Source organism: Podarcis gaigeae (genome assembly GCF_964106915.1).
Source record: "Podarcis gaigeae genome assembly, chromosome: 6".
NCBI classification, from domain to species: Eukaryota; Metazoa; Chordata; class Lepidosauria; order Squamata; family Lacertidae; genus Podarcis; species Podarcis gaigeae.
Genome location: NC_139682.1, coordinates 18,700,631 through 18,715,318, shown reverse-complemented (window position 1 = coordinate 18,715,318; position 14,688 = coordinate 18,700,631). Strand labels below are relative to the sequence as shown.

Sequence of the window (14,688 nt, the reverse complement as noted above, 5' to 3'; positions counted from 1 at the left end):
TTTATTTCTCGCGTGGTCTACCAGCAGTTCTCTGGCAAACTAGGATGCCCAAGAATGGGAACTACTGGGTTAAAAAAGAGGGGCTTCCCTTAATTCAATATACATTCACTTTATATTACTAATAAGTTAACATTTGTCAGCATCAGAATCTGTCACAGTTGAGAGTACTCAACTACTTTGTTTGCTTTCAAAGAGACAGCCTTTATCTGCCGTTGCCACTAAGCCTGTTGTGAGTGAGTTAGAATAAATCAGTTCTGAAGAAATGAGCAGCTCTTTAGGAAAAAAATGTTTTAAAAAACTCCTCAGGATTTTAATAAAACTGTCTCTGAGGCATATAAATCACGTTCCTAATACAGTATATTTCAATTTCCAGGACTGTATGGAGAACCTTAAAATGTTAACAGATGTAGGAAAGTATCGTCCTCCTACACTCTCTTTCTCAAACACACATATACAGAAAGCTGAAATATGGCTGCAACATTTTGATTCACCATTGTTGGAGAGGTGGGTTGGAACTGGAAAAAGAGCTTTACTGTTTAGATTGTTTCTGTGGTAACACATCTGGTTGTGCAATCTTGAGCCAGGATGCTAACTATCTTGGAAGGCAGCAAATCATGTTGTTGTTGTTGTCAGCGAGAAGAATGTGAAGCACAGAGTGGGAGATGCATCTGATCCGATAAGAGCTCTTCCACCATTGCGATCTCCACTCACAGCCACATGGAATATCTCTTCAGATACCCTTGCTTAGATTTAAAAAAAAAATATGTGCAAACATATATACCATATCACAGCGTTTGGAATTTTTAAACACTAGCTCTATTTAAAAAACGACACAAACTTGGTTGTCGCCATTTCCACCTGGGTGTGAAATAAATTGAAGACAGAAGCGCTTGCATGGCGTTATGACTGAGAAAACCCTGGATCTTCTCCTTAGCCAGAAACCAACCAACCGAAAACAGCTAGCAATCACACTTATCTTCCTGAAAAGTCTGCATAAATATTTATGCTTATTTATATAAATGTAGTACAAGTTAGATTCACTTTAGCACTAAATGCAGCGGCTATTAGCACGAAGGGGAGCTGGCTGCCAGTATGTGCTCCTTGGCCCGCCCCTCCCCTAGCAAGGAGCCAATAAAAAGCTCTTGTCTGGGGACCTTTTCCACCCAATCAGATCAGATCAGAAATTGACGTAAGTTGATTTCTTGTTTGTTGAGCAATTCCTCCCATCTTCCATCAGAACTGCACTTCTGTTCCGGAGATATTTCCTCTTCTGAAACCACACAATTTGGTGGTACATGGCAATATTGAGCTGGTCAGCCTCTATGGCCATGTGTCCTTGTGCTGCTGGCAATGACTGACCTGCCTGGGGTAGGTTAGACTGTGTAGTTCCAAAGGGCCCAGGATGGAAGGGATGCAGCAAGCTCCTAGGATAAAAATGGGAGGCCCAGTTCCCTATCCACTCGTTTCTCTAGTACAGTGGTACCTCGGGTTACATATGCTTCAGGTTACATACGCTTCAGGTTACAGACTCCGCTAACCCAGAAATAGGACCTCGGGTTAAGAACTTTGCTTCAGGATGAGAACAGAAATTGTGCTCCAGCGGCCCGGCGGCAGCAGGAGGCCCCATCAGCTAAAGTGGTCTTCAGGTTAAGAACAGTTTCAGGTTAAGAACGGACCTCCGGAACAAATTAAGTACTTAACCCGAGGTACCACTGTACAAAAGATTATCCTTAACAATTTGTCAGTCTTGAGAGAGGAGGATTCCCAAACGATGGACAAAACTCAGCATGCACTCCATCCAGCAGAAGTGTCAAAACCTATTGTTTGTAACCATCACTGAGTTCAAGGTCTCAATGGCTGAGACGGAATTATTTTCTTCACTCTCCTCCCTAGAGTTACCATAGAAATTGTGACTGTAGACCTTCTGTCTTTAAAGCTGCACAGAAAGTTTCCAAAACAGAAAGCTCTGCTTTTGCAGAACTTAGTTGGCAATGGAAACAGATTTGGAGGGAAAATGGCACATCAAAAATAGATCTGCCTTTCCTTGTGCTACGGAAGACTCCAAGCATAATCCAATCTCACCGGGAGAACAGCAAATTCTCCTCTTGCCCATCACCCTGTTCATTTCAATACGGCATGGTAGAATTCATGCCCAATGGGCTGTGCTCACCATCTCCGGAAATAGATTAAATCCTTCACGCCCTAAAATATGCTTATTAAAAGAGCTGCTCCCCGAGGAACATTTGGCTGTTACCATCAGCTACTTTTCATTCCAAAGTTCAATACGGGCCAAATTACAGCTTGATTAATTACATTCTGCCAGCTCATTTCCTCTTGGCCCTTGGTGAAAGTCATGTTTGTAATACATTAAACAGATACAGCACAAATACTATGCCTACACAATTCTGTTCACGGGTCTTCTTTTCAGTCCTTCCACAATCCCATTTCTCCAATAAGAGCATATGATTAATTGCCTTCTAGTTGTCATTTTTCTATTTCACCCAGATTCCTTGCCATACACCAGTCCTTGAAGGACTGGCAACGTTATGGTTCCCCAAAGATGCAAACAAGGAGCGTACTGGCAAGGGATGTTGAGAACCAAAGACTACTATGTCTGAAAAACACATCTCTCAGTCTACTCCCAGTACTTCCATCCATCAAATTCCTCTTTAAAATGGTTTGCCTTTGTAATCCCCGTCTCATCTCAGGCCCATCACCCAGCAAGGATTCCCTTGGGGACCTGATTGTTTTAAGGCTGGTGAGAAACTCTTCTCCATTTCCTGCTACACTGCAGCCTGAGGTTATCAGGACGCTCAGAGCCTGGCTGGATGGCGCCATTTTGGATACATAATAAATGGCACTCACAACCTGAACATCACAAATAGGAGGAATAATAATTCTTTTTTTATTATTATTAAGAGTTTCAAAATAACAATCAATCAAAAATACATCATCCTCATTCCCCCTCCATTTTTCCCTCCCCAAAAAGAAAAAAACCTCCCTTCCACCCCCCATACTTCCCTGAGCTCCTCTCTCTAGTTTCTTAGCACATGTTATTCTCTGCGTGTTATAAAATTGTAAAGATCCTTAAGTCATCTATATATATGTTATCAATAAAAAGTTTGTGTACATTTATTCAAAACCTGCCATAATAATAATAATTCAATCCAATCTTAAGGGGGTGCACTCTGTTCTCCAGACAGTGGTTCAGTCCTCATTTATGTATTTTTGCAACACCCCACAACCCATTCACAGAGTTCAAGCTCTAGAATAAAGTTTGTGGCATCTAGTGCGAGAACTGAAAAGAATAGTGGGAACTGTAATTTGTTAAAGGTGCTGGGAATTGTAACTTTGTGAGGCCAGCACGTTTAATGAATTAGGTACATCTCCCAGGATTCTTTTGGGGAAACCATGACTATAAAAGTGGAATAAGAGTGCTAGAAATGTATGGGGTGGATCTGACCAAAGACTGCACAGGAAACATGAGATCATTCGTATGGGTAAGACTGAGGAAAGAATGCCTCAAAGGTCAAATGCTAAGTATTCTTCTGCCTTTCTGAATTATACATGGAAAAGTAACCAGCATTGCAAACGTACCCAAGGGAAAAATGTGGCACGGAAATATGGGGCACCCAACCTTTTGAAAACAGCATTATTTTCCTTGCGCATAATACTGTAATTGTGGACAGAATTTTTATCAAGGCTTTGATTGCATTGTGCCAGATAAAATGGGCTCGTGGATTGGATGTAGCCTACAGGCCAGCAGTTGGTCTCCGTTTCCACCAGAGACACCTCGCCAATCCTTTCTGGGAAGCTTCCTTGGGTGCACATTGTTGCACAACCTCCCAAGCAGCTTGTTCCACTAAAGTCACTCTTTCTGACATTTAGCACAGTTTGATCTCTTCTGCAGTTCCAAACATTGTTGTCATGTCCTCACTTGACTTGAAGGAATGGAGCTGCTGCGGAGGAAAGCTTTGGGCGAGCCAAGCACTTCCTTGGCCACTACAAGTGATGGATGGAATTCCAACTCAAGAAGGTAGTAGATCTGGGAAGGGGTGTAGCTCAGTGGTAGAGCAGCTGCTTTGCATGCAGAAGGTCCCAGGTTCAATCCCTAGCATCTCCAGGTTGGGTTGGGAATATCTTCAGTCTGAAACCCTGGAGAACTGCTGCTACTCAGAATGGATAATGATGAGTGGGATGTGCCAAGTGTTTGACACAGATGGCATGGGACACCCAAAATATTGCTTCAATTTATGGCTTCTCAGCACCTATCATTCCTCGTTGAACATCCCGATCAAGAAGCAAGGCAGACAAATAAATTGGGAGGAAAGGGCATTACGCTTCAGGTTACATATGCTTCAGGTTACAGACTCCGCTAACCCAGAAATAGGACCTCGGGTTAAGAACTATGCTTCAGGATGAGAACAGAAATCGTGCTCTGACTGTACTCAGAGCTCAATAAAGAATGGGTAAAATTTATAATTTATCTAGGAGACCACTGTGAGCGGATAAAAACATTAGCAGGATTCCAATAACACTTGTAATGTAGCAAGTATCGTGGACAATATGGTGAGATACAAGATATGGATTCTGAAATAATATGCAGTTGAAAAAGTTGACAATAGGACCACATGGAGGGGAGGGAAATCTGTAAATATGGATATGTATTTTGTATTGTTATAATTCTTCACTTGTAAAATCAAATAAAAATTGTTTCAAAAAGAAGAAGTGCTCAACAGTCTTTTGTACTAAAATAACGCCTTTTAAAAAATTATTGCAAAAAGAAACAATAAATAGATAATATCTATGTTTCTTTTTTAACAACAAAAACACCACTCCCAGCAATTTCAGTAACAATAAGAATATTCCATTAGTCCTGATTTAAACATATAAATCAATGGAGGTGGACCTTATAAGCCATGTGTTCAAATATATGTGTTTTAATGTACAGTGGTACCTCGGGTTAAGTACTTAATTCGTTCTGGAGGTCCGTTCTTAACCTGAAACTGTTCTTAACCTGAAGCACCACTTTAGCTAATGGGGCCTCCTGCTGCCGCCGCGCCACCGAAGCACGATTTCTGTTCTCATCCTGAAGCAAAGTTCTTAACCTGAAGCACTATTTCTGGGTTAGCGGAGTCTGTAACCTGAAGCGTAGGTAACCTGAAGCATATGTAACCCGAGGTACCACTGTACTAAAATAGTGTTGTAAATAGAGAGATAAGTTTTTGATTAACATAAAGTAAAGAAAGGCACCTGACATCATCGTGGCATCAGATGACAGACAGGTCGTAATCCCCACCTGCCTGCTGAAGCTGTCCTATGGGGTTGGGATAGGGGAGATAAAAATCTGGCCCACTGGGCCAAAAAGTTTCCCCACCCCTGCTCCAAGACAGAGCTGGAAATGGCACAAAGGTTTGCTTCTGATATGATTTGGTGTGTTTAAGAAATAGCAGATAAACTTGCCAAGTCACCTTCAAAAATGAGACTTCCCACCCCACCCCAAATCTTAGTTTCATCACTGAAATGAAAGAAGTTACACAAGGCCTCAGTGAAAACTAGGGACAGTGGAAATATATGGTTGGGTCCACATTTTTTTTTTTTTTTTGCAAGCCTATCTGATTTGTACTTTCCAAAAGACTACGCTGGTTGAAATGTTGCTTTCCTTCAAAATTAGCTCTTCTCTGGCATTTTCAAAGTAGTTCTCCAGCCAAAAAATGTTTACGAAAAAGCATATGTTAGGGCACGTGCATAAAAATGCATTATGTTCGTGAAAATAGCATTAGAAATGTTGGGGGGAATTGCTTGCAAAAATGTCTATACTGGGCAAACTTGCAGAAAGAAATGTGTATACAGTCATACCTTGGAAGTCGAATGGAATCCGTTCCGGAAGTCCATTCGACTTCCAAAGCGTTCGAAAACCAAAGCACGGCTTCTGATTGGCTATAGGAGGCTTCTGATTGGCTGTAGGAAGCTCCTGCAGCCAATTGGAAGCTGCAGAATCCCCATTGGACGTTCGGTTTCCAAAAATAGTTCAGAAACTGGAAGACTCACTTCTGGGTTTTGATCATTCGGAAGCTTATTTGTTCGGAAGCCAAGGCATTCGAGATCCAAGTTACAACTGTATTAGGAGAAATGCTGCTGTTTTCAGGAGGACATTTTTTAATTACAAAAAATAATGCAAACTGATGTGAAAATCTGGTGAACAGAACATGAGATTGGAACAATTAGAAATTTCAGAGAAAGTTACATTGACAGATTCATCCATGCTAACTAAAAGCCAGATTCTTGAGAGAGAAAACCTGAAAATGTATTCAAACTGGAAACATCAAAAATATTTAATCTTCAGGATATTCACATGTGGAGTGAAAGTAAGGCAGGTTGACAACAGAATTTTCATGTGCAGAGTGAGGAATATGAGTAGAACTTTTTCACTGCAACACATTTCTGCTTTGTCACAGAGCGAAGCTATACATGATAACTAGGCCTGTCACCCAATTAACAATATCATATTCAATTAACTGTGTCAGTTTTATACCACAAGCTTATACATGTCTACTCAGAAGTACCTTTACTTTTGAGGGGATTTACTCCAAGGCACATGACCCGGAAGCTGTACGCCGGCTCCCTCGGCCAATAAAGCGAGATGAGCACCACAACCCCAGAGTCGGTCACGACTGGACCTAATGGTCAGGGGTCCCTTTACCTTTACCTTTACCTTTACTCCAAGGCAAGTTGGTGTGTGTGTACTACTAGTTTGAGTTGCCATACATATGGAATTTTCTGGACATTGCCGGGGTAGGGTGAATTGGGATAGCCTACAGATTTGCAGCCCTGAGCTCCTGAAAGATACAAGTACTGTATATAGAAAGAATAAGTCATAATCTGCGAAGCCCAAGCATCAAAGAGGTGCTCTTTGGGACAAGGAGGACATCCTCTGTAGAGATAAAGGAAAGTGTTCAAGACCTGGTGATCTTGCAGTGGTCAACACAGAGTTTGTTCACATGGCGGAGTCCTGGAAGACTTGCTCCCTGCCTTGCAGGCCATTTCCCACCTTGCCTGGGAGGGTGGGGCCTGGACTGACTCCAGCTACAAAAGCTGAGGCTGCAGAACTGAGGCTGGGGTGTTGTTTAGGGGGATTGGGGTATGAGTTGTTGCTGTTATTTATATTAATTTTGTGTATATTTTAGATCTTACTATGGTTTATATAGAAACTGTTGCAATTTGGTTGCACACTTTTTGATGTTTTATTTAATGTATTTAGAACTACTTTTGTTACCTTTGTAATTATGTAATTTTTTTCATGCTGCAAACAACCATGTGCATGGTTTTAACTATGGAAAGGCCGTACTTCACTTTTCACATAATGCAGGGCTTTATATACAGTATGGTCAATTCAGGTTTTATATAGGGCAGGGTTATCAAAAGCGCTATTTATAGAGAGACTTTGAAACAACACAACCCCAGTAAAACGTAGCTGGGCTGCGACCCAAAAACCACAAACAGCACTAAAAGCAAATAATGCACAATCATTACATAGTCCTAGAAAGTATAACAAAAACAAAATGTAACTAAGGGAGATATAACTGTTATCTCCACAATGCAGTTTCAGGATGAGAAGATCAGGACCGGCCCTATCATTAGGCAGAGTCATAGGCGTCAACTTGAACAAAATCTTGTGGGCCCCACTAGCCCGCCCACACTTCTTCCCCCCCCCATCCCAGAACTTCTATGAAGCAAACCTTCCTCTGCCAGGCACAACTGGACACAGGACTCCTCTTGCCCCCGCCGCCTGTTCACCTCTCATCCTCTGTCCATGCACAATAAAATTCTGCCCACTCTCCTCTCCTACCAGCCTGCTTGCCTCTCCCCAGTTGCCCCGGCTCAGGCGCATTCAGAAATACAGTCAAACCTCGGTTGTCAAACGTCATTTGTCCTGGAAGCCATTTTGGCTTCTGAAATGTTCAACAACGAAGGTGTGGCTTCTGATTGGTTGCAGGAGCTTCCTGCCCACAGGCGAAAGCCATGATGGACATTCGGCTTCCAAAAAGTGTTCGAAAACCAGAACATTTACTTCCGGGTTTTCGGCATTCAGGAGCCAAAACGTTCCAAAACGGAGGCGTTTGGGAGCCAAGATTTGACTGTAGCATCAAAAGTCAGGTGGCAAGCTAGGAAAAGAGGGCAGTGCCCAGCTGAGAGGTGCCCACTTCAAGCAGTTGGTTTTGGATGTCATGGAAAGGCAACAAATTGTTATCCGATTTATTATTGTTGCATTTCTGTTCCCAGGGAATGGAAGAGGTGCTTGTGGGATTTATTGCCTCAGGTACCAAAATAACTTGACCGGCCTTGGGTATTATTTGCAGCTCAGCCATGGGCCAGCCCTGACAGGAACAGGTAGGTTGCTGGATTATTTGCAATAGACTGGCAAGAGTTTCTATGGACTGTTTAACAAAAGCAACAAAATGGGATTCTTTTACCTAAACTGGGCGATTAGAATCTCTGATCTTTACTCAGTCCAATCTATGTTTATATTTGAATGCCAGTCATCCTATTGGTGTTGTTCATTGGGTGCAGTAGGCAATTGGCTTCCCTGTTCCCCAGGGAGCATTTGGCTCTGTTGACATGCCAACATCCTTTTGCATCTGGCCCTGTGACATCCTGAGCAGGGGGTTGTGTGGGGTAGAGTCTCAAAAGGTGCGCAGAAATGAAGATTTCATAGCCCAAGGCAGTTTGAAGCCCAAGGACCCTTGAAAGCACAACACTCCACCCTCCAGCATCCTCTGGGAGCAGAGTTGAGGACATATCATTCGACATCTAAGTGCCTCAGAGAATTGTCTTTGAAAAATGTTGGACCCAGAAGTCTTCATTTGCATGCACATACCATATGAGACACCATTTCTCAGAGTGGTGGGAAGCTTTGCAACATTCAGGACTCTTTATGCTTCCAATTTTATGCCTGCATGAAAGATAACAGATAGCTCTCTAGCATTTTTGGTACCTATGCAATAAAACGGCTCCTCTCATTCTCTCACCAAGCAATGGTGTCCAATGAGTCTCTCCCCCACCCCATCTGATATTGGCGCTTTTCCCCATTGTGTGGCATCCTTCCTGAGCCAGAATTTAGCAGCTTTGCTCCAGTTTGTAGATTAAAATGGAAAAGAAAGTATTTTCCCACACGGCTGGTTTTGGCCCATTGTCACTTCTTCCACAAAATTCTGTCAAACAGCTGTAAGTTAAGAACCTCTCTGACTCATCAGTTTCATCAAGGGACTTTTATCTGTGTGCTTTCCCTTCCCACCCTTTGGAATTCCAGAAACCACATGGCACATAGACAGCAGCTGAGACCAAGAGAGGGGCACAAGTCTGGGCAGTCCAGGACCTCCATATGCACTGCCCAGGCTTGTGCCCTGGAAAGGTCACCAGTTACGAGTTAACGGTCTCTGCAGCCCCAGCAGGCGCTGTGATTCTCCAGTGGTTTGACTTCACCCCCAATGCATACTCCATTGTCTCTTGATGAGACCAATAGTGAGTCCAGTCAAAAGAAGGCAGTTTCTGCAGGTCTTGTAGAGGGAAGCGAGGAGCAGATGGGGCTCATCAACCTGGGAAGATAGCCCACCTAGGAGAAGGAAAACTCCTATCCTAAATCTCCATTGCCTTGCAGGATAACTTTGGGAGAAGAAAAGGCTAAGGAGAAACCCCTCCACAAATCTGGAGTCCCTAAGATGGTTGGACAGCACCTTGTATGCCTCCTTCCAGCAACTCCTGTAGCCAAGCTGGTGCCAAACACAGTGCTCTGCTTTCCTTTGGACCACATCAGTGAGGCCGAGAAGGTGGGTCTTGTCATCTGGCAACCTGGGACCTCCTCCATGCACACTGCCCAGGCTTGCATTCTGGAAAGGTCACTAAACACAGTGCTCCAAACACAGTGGTTTGGCTTCACCTCCAGAGGCACACTCCCTTGTCTCTTGAAACAGACTGATGCCCACAAATGTTCCTATGTTGTTATCTGCCTCTGCCTGCTGCTGCTGCAGGTTCTCTGGTCCCCACGCTGAAAGTTTGCATCTCCTCTTCCAGATTCTTGTGCCTGACCCCACACACCCCACTGTGGACATTCCCCACAGTTTGAGAACTTCTGCTATGCAAGTATTATACAGTTAAGCCAGCACATCTGCTACTGTAGGTACTTGCTTCTTCTACGCCTCATTTAAGTGGATCTGTCTCTCTGGGCGCTTGCAGACTGTCAGTGTTTTCGGGTGAATTTCAATCACTTGCCAGCAAACTTAGTTTGTGCAATTATGCTTGACGGGTTGGTCTTGCGCAACAAACCCACGTCCCCAAAAGATCAGGCTTTTTGGCATAAGGAAAGTGATGGGAAGCTGTACGTGAAAGTGTGGAGTAACACTTGCCTTGACACAATGTCATTATCAAACACGAACGAAACACAATGAACGCTCATTAAATAGCTAACATGGTCTAATCTCCCTGCAAACAAATCAGGATGAATGTTCAATGAACAGGTCATGTGGAAGCAACCTCTGTTTTCAGTCTATCCCACGCATTCCTTCAAAGACAATGGATGGTAGATTATGCTGGAGGGCTCTATTTTCTAGGAGGAAGCTAAGACAGGTTATGATCATAGTAGAACCTGTGTTGTGTAGTAGTCCAGAATGCTGGACTTATGGCCTGGGATACCCAAGGTGGTTATCTTCTGAGTCCTGTCAATGCAAGAGTTTCTGCATTTGCAATGAGATGTTCCTCCTGCCAGAACCCACCTTGTGCATAATAATAATAATAATAATAATAATAATAATAATTTATTATTTATATCCCGCCCATCTGGCTGGGCCTCCACAGCCACTCTGGGCGGCTTCCATAGAAACCAAAAATACACTAAAATATCACACGTTAAAAACTTCCCTGAACAGGGCTGCCTTAAGATGTCTTCTGAATGTCAGGTAGTTGTTTATCGCTTTGACATCTGCTGGAAGGGCGTTCCACAGGGCGGGCGCCACTACCGAGAAGGCCCTCTGCCTGGTTCCCTGTAGCTTTGCTTCTCGTAATGAGGGAACTGCCAGAAGGCCCACAGCGCTGGACCTCAGCGTCCGGGCAGAACGATGGGGGTGGAGACGCTCCTTCAGGTATACTGGACCAAGGCCGTTTAAGGCTTTAAAGGTCAGCACCAACACTTTGAATTGTGCTCGGAAACGTACTGGGAGCCAATGTAGGTCTTTCAAGACCGGTGTTATATGGTCTCGGCGGCTGCTCCCAGTCACCAGTCTAGCTGCCGCATTCTGGATTAGTTGTAGTTTCCGAGTCACCTTCAAAGGTAGCCCCACGTAGAGCGCATTGCAGTAGTCCAAGTGGGAGATAACCAGAGCATGCACCACTCTGGCGAGACAGTCCGCAGGCAGATAGGGTCTCAGCCTACGTACCAGATGGAGCTGGTAAACAGCTGCCCTGGACACAGATTTGACCTGCACCTCCATGGACAGCTGTGAGTCCAAAATGACTCCCAGGCTGCGCTCCTGGTCCTTCAGGGGCACAGTTACCCCATTCAGGACCAGGGAATCCTCCACACCTGCCCGCCTCCTGTCCCCCAAAAACAGTACTTCTGTCTTGTCAGGATTCAACCTCAATCTGTTAGCCGCCATCCATCCTCCAACCGCCTCCAGACACTCACACAGGACCTTCACCGCCTTCACTGGTTCTGATTTGAAAGAGAGGTAGAGCTGGGTATCATCCGCATACTGATGAACACCCAGCCCAAACCATACACCCTCCCCAACTCTGCTCCAGGGGGTTGGAGGAGCCCTCGGTGCAGGAGGAGGAGATGGAGAGAACATGCCATTGCACAAGCAGAAATCCTTGCACTGCTAGTGTGTTCACCTTAGTGCTACAACGGACAATCCCCATGCAGCCATAAAGTCGCGGACTAATCGCATTTTTCTCAGTCTAGCCACACGGTTGTCACGAGGATAAAACACGGCAGTGGGACACCAGTTTGAGCTCCTTGCAGGAAAGGCAGGCTATGAAAGTAATCATAAATTCATAGGCACATAATATAGGGTTGCCGTATTTCAGAAAGTTAAAACCCAGGTACAAAAGTTGAGCTTTGTAAAGTTTTGCCCAAAGTTGTTGAGTCTGGGAAAATCCAGGCATATGGCAACACTAATGTTGGCAGCATCTCTGAAGGGCATCTTGCACAATCCCCTGGTTAATGCAGAAATCTGCAGTACCCTGGACTCTTTTTAAACACCTCCAGTGAGGGAGAGTCCACACCCTCCTGTTCTGTAGCTCAGTGGCAAGGCATCTGCCTTGCACCCAGAAGGCCACAGGTTCAATCCCAGCATAGAATCATAGAGTTGAAAGGGACCTTGAAAGTCATTTAGTCCAACCCCCCCCCCGCAGTTCCGGAATCTCCAGGTAGGGCTGAGAGAGCCTCTGCCAGTCAGTGTAGACAATACTGAACTAGACTGGCCAATGGTCTGACACAGTATAAGGCAGCCTCTTAGATTCCTATTGTTCTGACACAGCTCTTGCCAGTGGTGCATCAGGGTGAATAAGATGCTGTCACACAAGCCCCAGTTTGCCCCAACCTACATACCTGCCTTCTTACCTACAACCAGTCCAGGGAGGTCTTACTGCCTGCCAACCTCTCCTTCCATCCCCTCCATCTCAGTGTTACCACTCTTCAGCGGGGAGGAGGATGGGAGGGGGGACACAAAGCTGGGATTCTTGGCTCTGCCTAGCATTGGCTCTGGTCCCACCCACTGTTCGGGCTCCCTGTCTTCCAGTCGCAATGGGCACCAGCTACTCCTGTCCCAATAGGAAGATACCAGCGATGCTCAGTCAGAATATGCGCCCTTGACGTTTCCACCCATTCATTCTACTCCTGCTTTCTAGAGATCACCAGGCTCATTCTGCTGCATGGTAGCCTGGTCGACTCATGTTGGACTGACACCTAGATTTGATGATTTGAAGTGCCACAGATTCATTATGTCCTTGAGCAACTCACTTAGCTACTGTTCCCCATCCTTAAAATGGGAACGCGGTAATTACCGACCTGAGAGCAAACAGGATGAAGATTATAAAGTGCCCTGGGTACTTCTAGCATAATAATAAGTATATTTGTTACGATTCCCATGAACCGGTACATTCCTTATGGGTGCCTCAGCACACCCAGGAAGTCAGGACACCTGGAGCTAAATAATGGGGGAAAGTGGGGGAGATGTGTGGCGAAATTATTTGCCTGGTTCCTGGGAGGCAAGTCCCTTTAGTCCTAAGGCAGAAGAGAGGCGTTTGCCGGACCAATCACGAACTTCCGAGTTACACGGAGCTTCTCGTCCGGCCGAAAACAGCCCTCGTAGCACGCCCTGGAAACATCCCACGGAAAAACCCTTTACCGGCTGCCTGCGGACTTCCTGCAAACGCTCTCCTACGCGGACCTCTAGCTCTCCAGACTCTACTACGGCACCTTTCTCCATGCAGGTGCCCAGCCGGGTCTCCTCTAGGTGAGGGGCCAGTCTCCAAACACCAACACCCCCGACATCTGTGCATTGACGCCCCCCTTGACCGCCCACCCCCGTCCGCCACAGACCTTTGCTACATCTCCTCCAGGGATCGCACCTGGGCGGCGGGTGGGCTTCTGCCGCGGCGTCCCTCCGTCCGCCCGGGCAGCCGAGCTGTCGAGCCTCTGGTGCGCGTCCAGCGCGGTGCCTTGACGCCGCGCGCTCTCCTTCCCTCCCTCTCGGCGTTGGGGATGTGCCCGCTGCTCGTCTCCCCGGCAGCTCCTCCTCGCCGTCGGCGGCTGTTGCTGCCTGCGAGGTCCCGATAGGGGCCGCCTTATCGCGGGCGCCAGCTTCGCCGTCTGGGCGCGCGCGTGCCACCACCGGGACCGGGCGCCTCTTCCAGGAAGACGCGCGCAGCAGCGGCGGCCTCCAAGGAGGATCGCCTCCCGCGTCCTCCTCCCCACCCCCTGCTGCCTGGCTGCTTCTCTTCTCTTCTCTTCCCCTCCCTCTCCCCTTCCACCACGACCCTCCCTCCCTCCCGCCCGCCCGTGCCCGCAAGGGGGTGGGGGGCGTCGAGGACTGGAAATGGAGGCGCCTCCGACGCATGCTGCGATCGCCAGCCCTTCTTCGGCTCGTATTCGCCGGGGAGCACTTCACACCGCCCGCCCCCTCCCTCCTGGCCGGCTACGAGCGAGCGAAAAAGGCCAAACACAACCTTGCAGGAGAGGGTCCTGGGAGGAGGGGGTGGGGAGGGGCAGGCAAAGGAAAGTAAGGGGGAAACTGAAAGTTTTTCCCTCTCCAGCGCCCAAGGCTAGGGTAGTTCACACGTACACGTGCACACCCTGATGGAGGGCGAGTGGGCAGAGGCGTATCCAGGCTCCCTTGCGCCCTTGTGCCCCCTCCGCGTCCCTTGCGCTCCTCCACCAAAGCGCCCAAATGAGCCTGCGCGCCTCGACCGGCTACCTAAAACAGCAGGGAGTAGTCCGGGAGCGCGTGGACGAGCGGACCGGCCTCTAGTCTTCCGAGCTGCAGTGAAGGGGCGCAATTTTTGCACCGCTTAGGTCTGTACCCTTGATGGAGGCCAACCTAACCAACCCCTAGGTACACCTTCAAGTGGGCGAATGGGAAGTGGCCTTTCTTTTAAAAGTCCTTCCATCTAACTCAATAGTGTCCACACTACCTG

General features: G+C 46.6%; 1 protein-coding gene across 5 annotated transcripts in view; it reads right to left on the bottom strand.

The window, feature by feature from the left end:
• The window catches only part of RIPOR3 (RIPOR family member 3), a 113,594-nt gene extending 99,613 nt beyond the window's left edge, over nt 1-13,981 (bottom strand). Inside the window, exons 1-2 of one of the 5 annotated variants that reach the window (XM_083744178.1) lie at nt 13,595-13,902; nt 8,475-8,953 (exon numbers count right to left, since the gene is read on the bottom strand). The gene's annotated coding sequence lies outside the window, so the exon portion shown is untranslated. Of the gene's footprint in view, nt 1-8,474; nt 8,954-12,613; nt 12,702-13,594 lie in introns of those variants that run through there. The other 4 variants (XM_083744179.1, XM_083744177.1, XM_083744176.1 and 1 more) reach the window with 4 other exon arrangements.
• Nucleotides 13,982-14,688: the final 707 nt, after the last annotated feature.